A 12,891-nucleotide genomic window follows, 5' to 3' on the forward strand; every position below is an offset into this window, starting at 1 on the left:
AATTCCCATTGGGGACTGTAATTTCTTGATACGCTGGACTTCCTGCTGATGCGTTGCTTGTTTGTGAGGATACAGAAGTTTTCAGGTTGTGCATGAATGTACTAATGACCTTAAATGGCAGGTGAGTTGGGTATGTGTGAAGAGTGTGTGTGAGGTGCAATTCTAGTTCCCACTACAGTTCAAGGGGTCTCCTTGTGCACTGACACTGAAGTACCCTTTGTGAACCTCAAGGAGCAGTGCTACATTTCATATAGTTACTTATCTAGTCATGCCTTTACTCATAATTTTCCTACCATGAATTATTGTTTCATTCTGCTGCAGTTTCCATTCCCCAACTAGATGTCACTCCATGTTTTTTCTAAGTGAGTCCTTAGATAAACCAATGTATAATGAAATGGGGGTGTTTCCTTGCTGCATATAACTTTTTATGTAACTGTTCTTTCCAGCCATGCACTAAAAATGGCCTCTGCTGTGCTGGACATCCCAAGCAACAAAGTATAAATGAACGGGTGAATGCTGATTTTGCTTAATAAAAATATGCCTTCCCTACCTATCCACAGACTTCTCCCCAATGTGATTCAAAGATGTATTATAAAAGCACGATACTGTATATAACTCATTGTCAAAGGAGACTGGATTAAGTCTGTAATGTTTTTTTAAATGGAATAAAATCAACAGTCATTAATATTTACATTTTTGTTGAACTGAAAAAAAATACTCATCATTATCCCACCACGTCACTCCAAACATACTGCACCTTCCTCCCTCATCCATGTAGTCTTAAAGTCTAGCAGTGTGGGAAACTGTTTTTTTTCACTATAGAAATATGTTCAGTTTTACACAAACTCAGATGTGCTCTGAGATAACTTTCCTATTAATGTTTATATGTTCATAGGATTCACATGTAAGTACCAGGCTAGCTGCCCTTGGGGGTAATTTTAAGCCTGGCCAGTTTCCCTTTTTGTGCTCAAAATAACCAGTCCTATTTGGATACAGACTGGCCTTAACTATCCCATGGTCCATAATTATATATTACCCCTAATGAGGTAATATATTCCTATACAAGTCATAGCTAGCTACCGGCCCCCACATTTGACTCAAAATGCCCAATCTGTCTATCTGGACCTCTTTGAATCTATCAAGATTTAACCCTTTACCCTGATCCTGGGTGACTTTAACTACCCAAACATAGACTGGAAGATCTATTCATGCCAGAGCACAATTGCCCAGAGATTCTTCGATTTTGTCAGTGCAAATGCCTTGGAACAGCTAGTCAATACCTCCACAAGAGGTGATAATATCCTGGACTTGGTATTAACCAACATGAGTAACCACTGCAGCACCCCTGCAGTATTATCCTCCCCGGTAAGGCCCGATCATAAAGCGGTCACTTTCAAAGTCACCATCTCCCTTGAACCCCATCTAGCTAGGGTCAAACAAAAAAACTTCTCCAAAGCTGACTAAAACCTCCTGAGGTTCATAGGTTCATAGGTAGGTACTAGTCTATTGGCCCTGGGGCCTATATAAGCGTAGCCAAAAATTTTTCCTGGCTTACTCCACCCAAGAAAATTATTTTCCTGTGCCCCTGTCAAGCAGTGCTGCAGAAGTGATCCCAGGGTGAATTTTCTATTTCCCATCCAGTCTTCAAGATTTTTCTTAAAGAGGGCCAATGAGGAGCTTTGCTTGACATGAATGGGTAGTTTGCTCCGGTTTACCTTCATAAGAGCGTTATGCACTCGTGCGACTCTACTTTGTGTGAAAGGAAGCTTGCAAAGTTGCAAAACCTTGACAAAAAAATTGTCCGAATGTGCAATGGACGAATGCACATTGGCATTCGCTCATTGCAGATTCGATATTGTGGGTGCAGATTGCACTATAGCGGGGATCGAGAAATGATCCCATTCCCCACTGTAGTGCGATTTCGGTTTGATATATTAAAGTAGAGGGGTTGTGGGGGCAGATCCCCCACATGGGGGGTGCACCTGCATTACGATGTGTCTGACATTTTAGTTCGAAAATCAGTGAATCAGCGGTTCAATTTGCTGACATTTGAACTTCTGAGAATGTCGAAGTTTGAATTTTGCACATTTGGTTCGCCCAAATAAGCGATCGATATTGTCCATTATGACAATTTGAAGGTAAACCATTTGTTCCAGAGTATGGTAAGTCTCTGGGACAGGAATCTATCCCTCCAGCATGTTCTGTTTATTGGGGTGACAAGGTTTAGGTCCCTAGAGCGTGTAGCTCGGAGGGATTGGGATTTCTTTAAGTGAAGCATGTCCAACAGCTCTGGGTTTGACATAGCTTTGTATGTTAGGCAGAGATCACCTCTGAGTAGGCGATATGCGATGGAGTAAAGCTGGAGTTTTTTGAGACAGTCTGCATAGGGCATCTGTTTGAGGCTGGTAATCCTCTTAGTGAGGTATTTCTGTGGCCTTTCCAATTGTTGTAGGTGTCTTGTGAGATACATGCCAAACGGGGCATTGTACTCTGTAATGGGTCTGATGAGGGGTAAGTGGAGAGGAACAATGACCTCCTTTTTTCTAGAGGAGAACCCTTTTGTGATGAGGTGTGCAACGTAGAAGGATTTCCTGACTACTGTGGTGATGTGGTTATCAAAGGAGAGACTGCTGTCCACTTATGTCCTGAGGTCTCTTATCACACTTTCAGTGTTTAGTGAGCTACCGCCTATGTGGTAGTTCATGGGTACCGAGTTTTTCCCAAAGGGGATGACAATGCACTTCAATGTACTTCTTGGCTTTGAGCTTGAGGCCATGACTTTGACTCCAAGTATCTGTCTCTGTGAGGCCCTTTTATAGAATGTCTACATCATTAGGTGATTCTATTATGGCTCCCAGTTTACAGTCATCTGTGAACTTTGTTAGCCAAAGACCTTTTGTGTTGGCCTGCACTTCAGAGAAGTAGATGCCAAACAGGAGAGGACCCAGGACCGAACCCTGTGGTACTCCACTCGTCACTGGTCTAAAGTCGGACTTGGAGTTGGCTACTTTAACTGTGTGGGTTCTGTCAGTGAGCCAGATGGCCACCCATCTTGTGACATAGGGGTTTATGCTCACTTTAGTGAGTTTATCAATAATTCCAGAGTGAGGGATGGTATCAAAATCCTTGGCGAGGTCAAGATAGGCTGTGTGCACTACCTTGCCCTCATCTATGGCTCTAGTGACTGCTTCAATGAAGTCAATCAGGTTTAGTAGACATGATCTACCTTTTACAAGCCCAAACTGAGTGGGGTCCAGGGTTTGGGGGTTACCTATGTCTTTGTTTATAAGCTCCAAGGTGATACATTCCATGGCCTTGCAGACCAGGCTCATCAGGCTAATGGGTTGGTAGTTTCCAGGGTCCATGGTGGCACCCCCTTTGTAGAGTAGGATAACCGTCACTCTGCACCATTCAGTAGGCACATGGCCTGAGGTGAGGCTGTGATCAAACATGGTACTTAGGTCGGGTGCCAGTTCATTCTGTAGTTCGTGCAGTATGCAACCTGGGATGTTGTCTGGTCATCCATGATTACAGGGGCTTTGCATTTTTCTGGTATTAAGATGGGCCCTTTGGAGGGTGAGAGGGGGGTAAAGTTAGCACTGAACCTATCTGCCAGGATGTTGACAATATCGGTTGGTTCTGTATATTTAGTGCCATTGTGCTGTAGCTCAGAGCAGATCTGAGTGTTGCCATTGAGATTCCTGACATATTTGTAGAATGCTTTGTGGTTGTCTTTGGAAATAGTGGTGATTTCATTTTCATAACTGGCTTTGGAGAATTTTATGAGGGATCTCAGCTTCTTGCTGAGGCTGACCAGGGAGTTCCTCCAATCTTGGGATTTTACTCTTTTTTTGCAACAGCTTCTTCCTTCTGTTTTAGAGTTTGTTATGGCAGGGGACCACCAGATTGGCTTCCTTTTTATGGAGTATAGCGTCTTGGTTCTGTTGGGGATGGCACGATCCATGCACTCGTGTATGTGTTTATACAGTGCATTTGTGTAAGATTCAGCAGTTGTACCTCTATTTTCCGTCTGCATAGGTGTTGTGAAGTTAGTCACTTCTGTCTTAAGAAGCATGACATTGACTTTGGAGTAGTTTTTGATGGTGGTTTCCTTAATGGATAGAGGGATGGTATAAACAGCTTCACAGCCCCCTCCCCCACTCTAGGAATTGGCACCAGTATCCAAAACTACACCAAAGCACTATATGAGCATTTATATAGATGCATGGAATCAGGAATACCTGACAAGACTAAATAATCATCTGCAAGGAAGAGTAAACCTGTCTGGTGGACATTTGCAATAAATAAACTCTACAAAAGGAAAAAATTACTGTCCAGGACCAAGAAGGAGTAAGTGCCCAATTGGAAGCAATCTCTCCTTAACCTGAACAAGCAAATAAGAGCACTAGTGAAATCCTCCAAAGCAAACTTCAAGTCCAAATTGGCCAGATCTACTAGAGACAATCATAAGGCCTTCTTCACATATGTCCGCATTCGCAAAGGAAGCTCCCAGATCTGTTCAGAACTGGTGGTCAGGGACACCACATATACAAATGCTGTAGAAATAGTAAACTTGCTCAGTGATGAGATTCAGCAAAAACTTTACCCTTCTGTCCCCATCAGTAAATCAGGACATCCCCAGTACCTGCTTTCTTCCCCTTATATCTAGGGAACAGGTCATCACTGCCCTCTCTAAGGCAAAAAATACAGTCTCCATGGGACACATTAACATCCCAGGCTGCATCCTACATGAACTCAAGCAGAAACTTACAGCACCATTAGGCACCCTATTCAACCAAAGCCTAAGTACCGGCTTTGTCCCAGCTGAGTGGAGGACAGCCACTGTCATCGCTTTGCACAAAGGTGGAGCATCCACCGATTTGGGAAATTATAGACCCATCAGCCTAACTAGCCTGATCTGCAAGGCCGTGGAACAGATTATCATGGACCTCATTAACAAGGACATTGACAACTTCCAAATACTCGATCCCACACAGTCTGGCTTTGTCAAGGGGAGGTCATGTCTGTTAAATTTGGTCAACTTCTTTGAGACAGTCAACAAAGCCATGGACGAGGGGAAGATGGTGCACACCACCTACCTTGACCTGGCCAAAGCCTTTGACACTATTCCCCATGCAGGTATAATAGATAAACTCTCTCAACTTGGCATCAGTCCATATGCTACCAGATGGGTAGCTAACTGGCTCACTGACAGAACCCACTTAGTCAAAATAGGGGAAGCCACCTCAAGCAGTAGACCTGTAACGAGTGGCATACCCAAAGGTTTGGTCTTGGGATGTGCGTTATTTGGGATATAGTTTTCTGAAGTGCAGGCCAAAACCAGTGGGCTATGGCTGACCAAGTTTGAAGATGACTGCAAGCGGGGCACTGTCATCAGTTCCCCTAATGATGTGGACATCCTCCAAGAGGATCTCACCCAAACAAATGACTGGTGCCAGAAACATGGCTTCAAGCTGAATACCAAAAAATGCATCATCATCCCCTTTGGGAAAATTATAACAATAATAACAATGTCCTAAGCACGCAATCAGTTGTGAGGGGATTTGGGCACCCAGGTTGATAGCAACCTGATTTTTGACCTCCATGTTGCTTCCATTGTACAGAAAGCTTTCTACATGACCCATCTCATAAGTAAGGGTATCTCATCCAGGGACAAGGAGGTCATAACATCCCTGTATTCTTCCCTTATAAGGCCCATTATTGAGTACAACGGCCTGATCGGCATGTACCTCACAAAGCACATGCAGCAGTTGGAGAGACCACAGAGGTTCCTCAACCAGGAGAATCCAGGGCCTCAAAAATCTACCCTACACAGATAGGCTAAAAGCACTATCCCTCTACTCAGTTTCATACAAACTCTTCAGAGGTGACCTTTGTCTGGCATACTAGGCGATCTCAGACCCCGCCTTGATGGGACTGCTGCATATCCACAAGTCAAGCACCACTCGAGTAACCCACACGCATGGCCTCAACCTGGTCTGTGACATCAATAGGACTTGTTGGCAGGACAGATTTGTGTCCCAGAGACTCCCCAAGCTGTGGAATAGACTCTGTCTCCACGTCAAGCAGAGTTCCTCTTTACCCTTTTTTAAGTGCAACCTGGATAACTGGATGGGAAAAAGAAAATACATCCCTGGGATTCAACCTGTGTCCCTGCTGGACAGGGGCATTGGGTGCTGACTTGTCTAAATATGGGCTAAACAATTGGCTTGGCTTATAAGGGCCAATAGCCTAGTAACCTCACATGATTCCTATGATCCTATCAAAATAACTGAGATCATACCATAGATAAGTTAAGTGGACCCATGCATGGAATAATGTAATTGAGTTGTACCTACCCATTAATTGTACAAGGGGGCAGTCCTGGAGTACATTTTCTGTTTCCCATCCATAGAGCTAAGTTTCACTTGAAAATGGACAGGGACGAACTCTAATTTATGTGAATGGAGAGTCTGTTTCATACAGCTGTATCCTCTTCTAAATATTCCTGTCCCTCTAAACCGTTCTGTTGATGTTGCGGAAGAAGTTTAGAATTGTAGAGTGAGTATTTCTTATGTCATTTGGCTTGCTGATGTATGGTAAATCTATCAGTAATGGTTCAAAGGATGCCTTGTATGCCAGACACAGGTCAATGTTTAGCAGTCTGTAGGACAGTGACAGGTCTTTGAGTCGGTCCATGTAGTAAATGTTATTTTAGGCTCTGAATCCTATTAATAAGGTATCTATGTGGGCATTCCAGTTGTTGCATGTGTCTGGATAGATACATGCCAAAGGGTGCATTATATTCAATGACTGGCTTAATGAGGGGTGAGTAAAGGGGGGCAGTGACATCCCCAGCTCTAGACACAATCCCCTTTGTTTATAAGTTGTGCAATATAGAAGGACTTTCTTACAACAATAGACACATGTTGTTCAAAAGTTAAGTCACTATCCACTTAAGTTCCCAAATCCCAAACAACTCGGTCAGCTCTTAAGGGTGTATTAAAATGTGGTAATTTCCTGTGGTAGATGATTTCCCAAAGGATACAATAATGCATTTTTTGACATTTAGTTTCAGACTATAATTTTGACACCAGTTATTTATTTGAGACAAACCTTCTTGCAGGATGGCTAATCCATTTGTTGATTCAATGACTACTCCTAGCATGCAGTCATCTACAAAATTAGTCAGTAAGAGCCCTTTGATATTGACTTTTACTTCAGAAAAGTAGATGCCAAACAGGAGAGCTCCCAGCAAAGAGCCCCCAGGAACTCCACTGAGTAGTCTCTTAGATTATCTGCATCCTGTCTGTGAGCCAGTTGACAATCCAGCAGGTGATAGTGAGGTTTTATTCCCAGATTATTTGTGTTTCTACTATGCTTGCATGGGGAACTGCGCCAGAAGCTTTGGCAAGGTCAAAATATGTGGTGTGTACAGTTCTGCCTTCATCCATTGCTTTGGTGACCTTTTTCAAAAAATCCGCCTTGTTGAGTAAGCATGACCTGCCCTTAATGAATCCAAACTGAGACAGGTCTAGTGTATGGAGGTTCCCTTTGTCTTGATCGATTAATTCCATGATAAGTCTTTCCATGGCTTTGCATACTGGCTTTTTTGACTTGGTGTATTTTGGAGGTCTTTTCATTGGCTTCCTGACAAGAAATGACTCCTTTTTGATCACCTCATACAACTGTGGTCACAAATGAGCAGAATCTCCCAAATGCAAACAATGTTCAGGAGTAAAAAAAAAAAAAAAAAAATCACCCTACAAAAGCATTTTAGTGGGTGAGGGCAAGCCCCCTGCACCCCTGATGTGTGTGCGTATGAAGTTGCACTGCCACATCCCCCCATATATATAATATATATATATATATAGTTCCCCTTCAGAAGGTCGAATGGCTGAAATCTCGAAATGCATAATGCTCGAAATATCAGAAGCTCGACCTTCTGAATGGGGATCGGCATACAGCACAGAACGGGAGATTTCCCTTTCTGCTCTGTAGTGCGATCTCGGAGTTAGAATAAATAAGTAGCACGGGGTGTGGGGGGTGCAGGGGGGCGAGCACTGTTTTGTGTTTTCTTGTATTTTTCCTTTCCCTTTCAGAAGGTCGAGCTTCAGAAATTTGAGCATATGGCTTTGGCCATATGCGTTTCGAGATTTCAGCCATTCGACCTTCTGAAGGGGAACCATATATATATATATATATATATATATATATATATATATATATATATATATATATGTATATATATATATATATATATATATATATATATATATATATATATATAGGTGTAGGGCACTAGATAGGCTGTGCAACTACACCAACAACTAGATGCTCTATGTAAATATGTAAAAATGCTGACACAACAAAGACTGATACTTTCTGCCCATGCTCTGGGAATTACCCCACTGCGGACTAAAGCAAAGACAAGTATTTTTGTAGCAGGGCAAGACCCCCTGCAATCTCCCAGTACCCCTGCTAATTATATATACTAATGCTGAGATCATACAGTCAGTTGGAAAAGAGAATATTTCCTTACCCAGGAATTGTCAGTCTCACACATCTGTTGGCCATCTGTTTGCATTGACCAAATGATACTGACCAAAGAGATGTCGGTGTAGGAGCACAGTCAATCTACTGTCCTACCCCATATATAAAGAAAAACTCCCCATTTTGCTGGCAATTCATTTTTATAAGAAAAGGTCAGCAGGTCAGATACTAATGACCTCACAAATCATTGTCAGTCACTAGTGCTTGAAATATAACCCCGGCTCCTTTTTCATTAAATGCATACTTTAACCAGTTCCTGACATTCCTGCAACAATTTTTCAACATGTAGCAGCTTTCACTGCATATTTCTGTCTTGACCAGTGATTTTGAAGCCAATTTGCAAAATTGGTGGGGTCTGAAAATGCTCGGCTCTTTAAATGAGGTGACATCATGAGCGAAACATGCTAAAAATGTGGATTAAAACTACTGAGAACTAGTTACACTGTCATGCTTGTTTAATTTGGTAAAAACAACATTGTATGTTTGACATTTTCAGTCTTTTAACTTAAAACTAACAAGTTTCTGGAACCAGCCTGAACACGTTAGCTGTCCTCTTTCAGATCCAGGACAAAGTAATACTTTGCAAACCAAAAGGCAATTCTACCTTCCATTTCTAAATTATCTTTGGAGAAAGATCTAATCCACTACCTTAGTTCAAAAGATGGGTCATAAAAATATCATGTTTAAAACTCATGGCAGTCCATTGAAAACAGGCTAGTAGTAAAAGGATACTCTGAATTTGGTGAATCTCATTTTGCAGGCAGATATTTGTATCTGTACCTTAAGTATCCATGATGGCCAAAACTTTCAAACTGCCTCATATATATGATATCTACCATTTGTCAACGTCAAGCCTAAATTTTTAAATCATTATATGTTTGCTGCATGAAACCACAATTTTAATAAATTGTACCTATTTTATTAAGGCCACTTAACATCTGTGACAGAAGTGGTATGAATCAATGTTTAATTTGACAGATTCTGGCTTGTAAGTTTGACAGCTCCAATATTTTGATGCCAAACTTGCAAGGCAGCTCTTTTTTTTTTTTTTGGAGTATCTTAGAAATGTAATAGCTGCATGTTTTGAGAGCAGGATATTTTTTCAGAGACTACATTTTATAAACTGTCATTTAATTGCACAGAAGACTGAAAGTTATGCTCCATTTCTATTGTTGCTGCAAAGGAGGGTTCCTATTCTCCAGAGGCAGAATGACTTTGGGAATTATTATATAAAATGTGGGGGATGCATGGACGGATCTTCTGCTTGGAGGATGTTGTGGGGCAAAAAAATATTTATAGTATTATATTGAAAATCTCATTTAAGCAAATTTGGTTGAAATTGAAAGAGCTTTTCTTCAGAGTATTTAAAGAACTTGATAACTATCTATTTAATATTCAAATCAAACTGAATGTTTTATCCCCGCACTTTTTTTTGGAGCTCTCTGTCTATAGCACAGGTGAGACCACGTTATTGGTTGTTACTATATTGTAGTGCATGGAGTGCTGTGATTAAGTTCTAAAATCAGAAAAAAGATAAACCTGTTACACACTTCTGTAGCATGAGACCAGACTGTAACAGCAGTTTCAAAGATGTTATGCATCCTCTGAGTGCCAGGTATAAGGGAAGAGACTTTCCTTCACTCGCAATGGTCCATGAATATCTTTCTTTCTATATCCATGTAACTTTACAGATGCACCATCAATCTGTAAGTAACTTATTTAAATGAGAGCAGTATTTAAAAACTATTCACAGTATTTAAAAACTATTCACAGTATTTAAAAACTATTCACAGTATTTAAAAACTATTCACAGTATTTAAAAACTATTCGCAGTATTTAAAAACTATTCGCAGCATTTAAAAACTATTCGCAGTATTTAAAAACTATTCACAGTATTTAAAAACTATTTGCAGCATTTAAAAACTATTCACAGTATTTAAAAACTATTCGCAGCATTTAAAAACTATTTGCAGTATTTAAAAACTATTCGCAGTATTTAAAAGCTATTCACAGTATTTAAAAACTATTCACAGTATTTAAAAACTATTTGCAGCATTTAAAAACTATTCGCAGTATTTAAAAACTATTTGCAGTATTTAAAAACTATTCACAGTATTTAAAAACTATTTGCAGCATTTAAAAACTATTCGCAGTATTTAAAAACTATTTGCAGTATTTAAAACTATTCACAGCATTTAAAAACTATTCACAGTATTTAAAAACTATTCGCAGTATTTAAAAGCTATTCACAGTATTTAAAACTATTCACAGTATTTAAAAACTATTCACAGTATTTAAAAACTAATCGCAGCATTTAAAAACTATTGCTGATTATTTTCCTTACTTGCAGCAACACTTGCTAAGTGTAAATAAAACTCCATGCACCACAAAAAGTTATGACTGGGTTTCACCAATCTTACACCATTATTATGTTTTCTTGACATCACACACACACACACACACACACACACACACACACACACACACACACACACACACACACACACACACACACACACACACACACACACATACACATGCCCAAACACACATACACACACATACAATTGCACACACTCGAACACACACACATTCACGAATACACACAAGCATGTGCACACATACAGTCACACTCACAGACTCTATGAGGCCAGTCCCACATCTTCTTGTTTTATGGCCATTAGTTGTATTCAGACCTCCATTTACAAAGGAGCAGGCTGATCTATTGGAATGGCCAATAACCCCGCCCCACAATTTTTGAAAGCTGGCATGGCCCATTCACTCCTCCCTTCCACATTCTGTCCCTTTGGTACATGTGACTTGCTATTTCCTGATTACTCTGAAAATAAGGAAAAAGACTAGCTGGTAAAATAGGTGTGTTTAATTAATATTGTATCAAAATTAAAAGTAATGATATTTCTCTGACTTGTAGCAATCTTGGACTTACTTGTTTAATATAGTGAGGGCTTCAGATGGTGTTAGTCTCTCACATGGGGTAAGGCTTTCATACACTGAAATATTTGTTGGAAAGTTCTGCTTTCCTTCAGGAAGCAGTATTTTGATACAGGGCACAGGCTGTAGATGTTAAACATTTATGATGTTCATCATGTTTCACTGTTGCAGTCATTACTCTTGGGTTATCCTGCTGGCAGGCTACCCTCAGTCGGCCAGAATTCCAAAGTCTAGGTCCTGCGTCGGCTGCTGTTGCCTCTTCCCTGACGTCAGTGTGTGCGAAAGATAAAATGCAGCCATTTGCATTTCTTTAGTCTTTCTTGCCGTGCGGTACCCGAAGCAAAAGCAGTTCGCAAGTGCCGGTCGGCCGACTCCTGAGATTTTCAAATCCAAATTTCAGAACCAAAGTCTTCATTAAAGCTAAGTACCCCGTTGGGGAAACTTTTTTCTTGCTCCAGACCGATGTCAGAAAAAGTTAACAATTGTATTTCTTGTGGGAAGCAAATACCTCATAAGGATTTTCACTCTTGCTGTATTTCTTGCCTAGGCCCTGATTACAACGTTGCTAGCTGTCGGTTTTGTGCTAGATTTAACCAACGCACTATCAAGCGTCGGTTCGATTTTGCATTTCATTACTTTGGCCGAAGATTTAATTATATAATGCCGTCAGACCAGCCGACAACCAGAGTTTACAAAAAATGCAAGGACAAGGAAAAGGATAGGCATCCGAGGTCCAAAACTGACGACGAAGCCTCTGTTAGGCCAGTCGCCGGTTCGCCGGTTCTCAGTGAGGTGCTTTTGCAGCCCCTGGCGCCCGCTACCTCAGAGTCACAGGCCGCTTCAGACTCCTACGTGGAGCCGACTGGGCCTTTGGATACTCAAGGTATTGGACACTCTGAAATCATTCCCTCAGATGGGTCGGAGCCGCTGAGCAGGCATCGGCTTCTGAGGGTGTCTTCAGACCTACACAACTATATATTAAGCCCTCTTCAGCTTCAAAGACAAAGACTAAAGCAGCTCTAAAGACAAAGAAACAAGGACAACATTCTCCTACTCAGACTTCCATGCCTAAAAAACAGATGCTTAAAATGGCCGAAGACCTAATTACTTTGATCAAGGGCTCCCATCCCCCTCCTGATAAGAGGCCTCGGCAAGAGACAGAGTATGATTCTTCTGATCAGGTTTCTATTTCCTCTGATTCCTCTTCTGAACAGGATTATTCCATGCTTCCCTATGAGGATTCTGATGCTGAAGAATCCATTCCTTCAGCCTCTCCTCCTGAGGATTATTCTTTTGGGGAAACCCTGCATACCATGAGGGAGCATTTCCACTGGGAGAGCCAAGATTATTCTGAATCTAAGAAAAGGCTCAGAGACTTTCTGCTAC

General features: G+C 41.1%; 1 protein-coding gene across 1 annotated transcript in view; it reads left to right on the forward strand.

Moving 5' to 3' along the window:
- Positions 1-12,891, forward strand: part of CRISPLD2 (cysteine rich secretory protein LCCL domain containing 2) — a 561,942-nt gene that overhangs the window by 317,772 nt on the left and 231,279 nt on the right. The window lies entirely within an intron of this gene.

This window comes from Protopterus annectens, chromosome 8.part1 (assembly GCF_019279795.1).
Source record: "Protopterus annectens isolate FY-2018-M chromosome 8.part1, PAN1.0, whole genome shotgun sequence".
Lineage (NCBI taxonomy): Eukaryota > Metazoa > Chordata > Ceratodontiformes > Protopteridae > Protopterus > Protopterus annectens.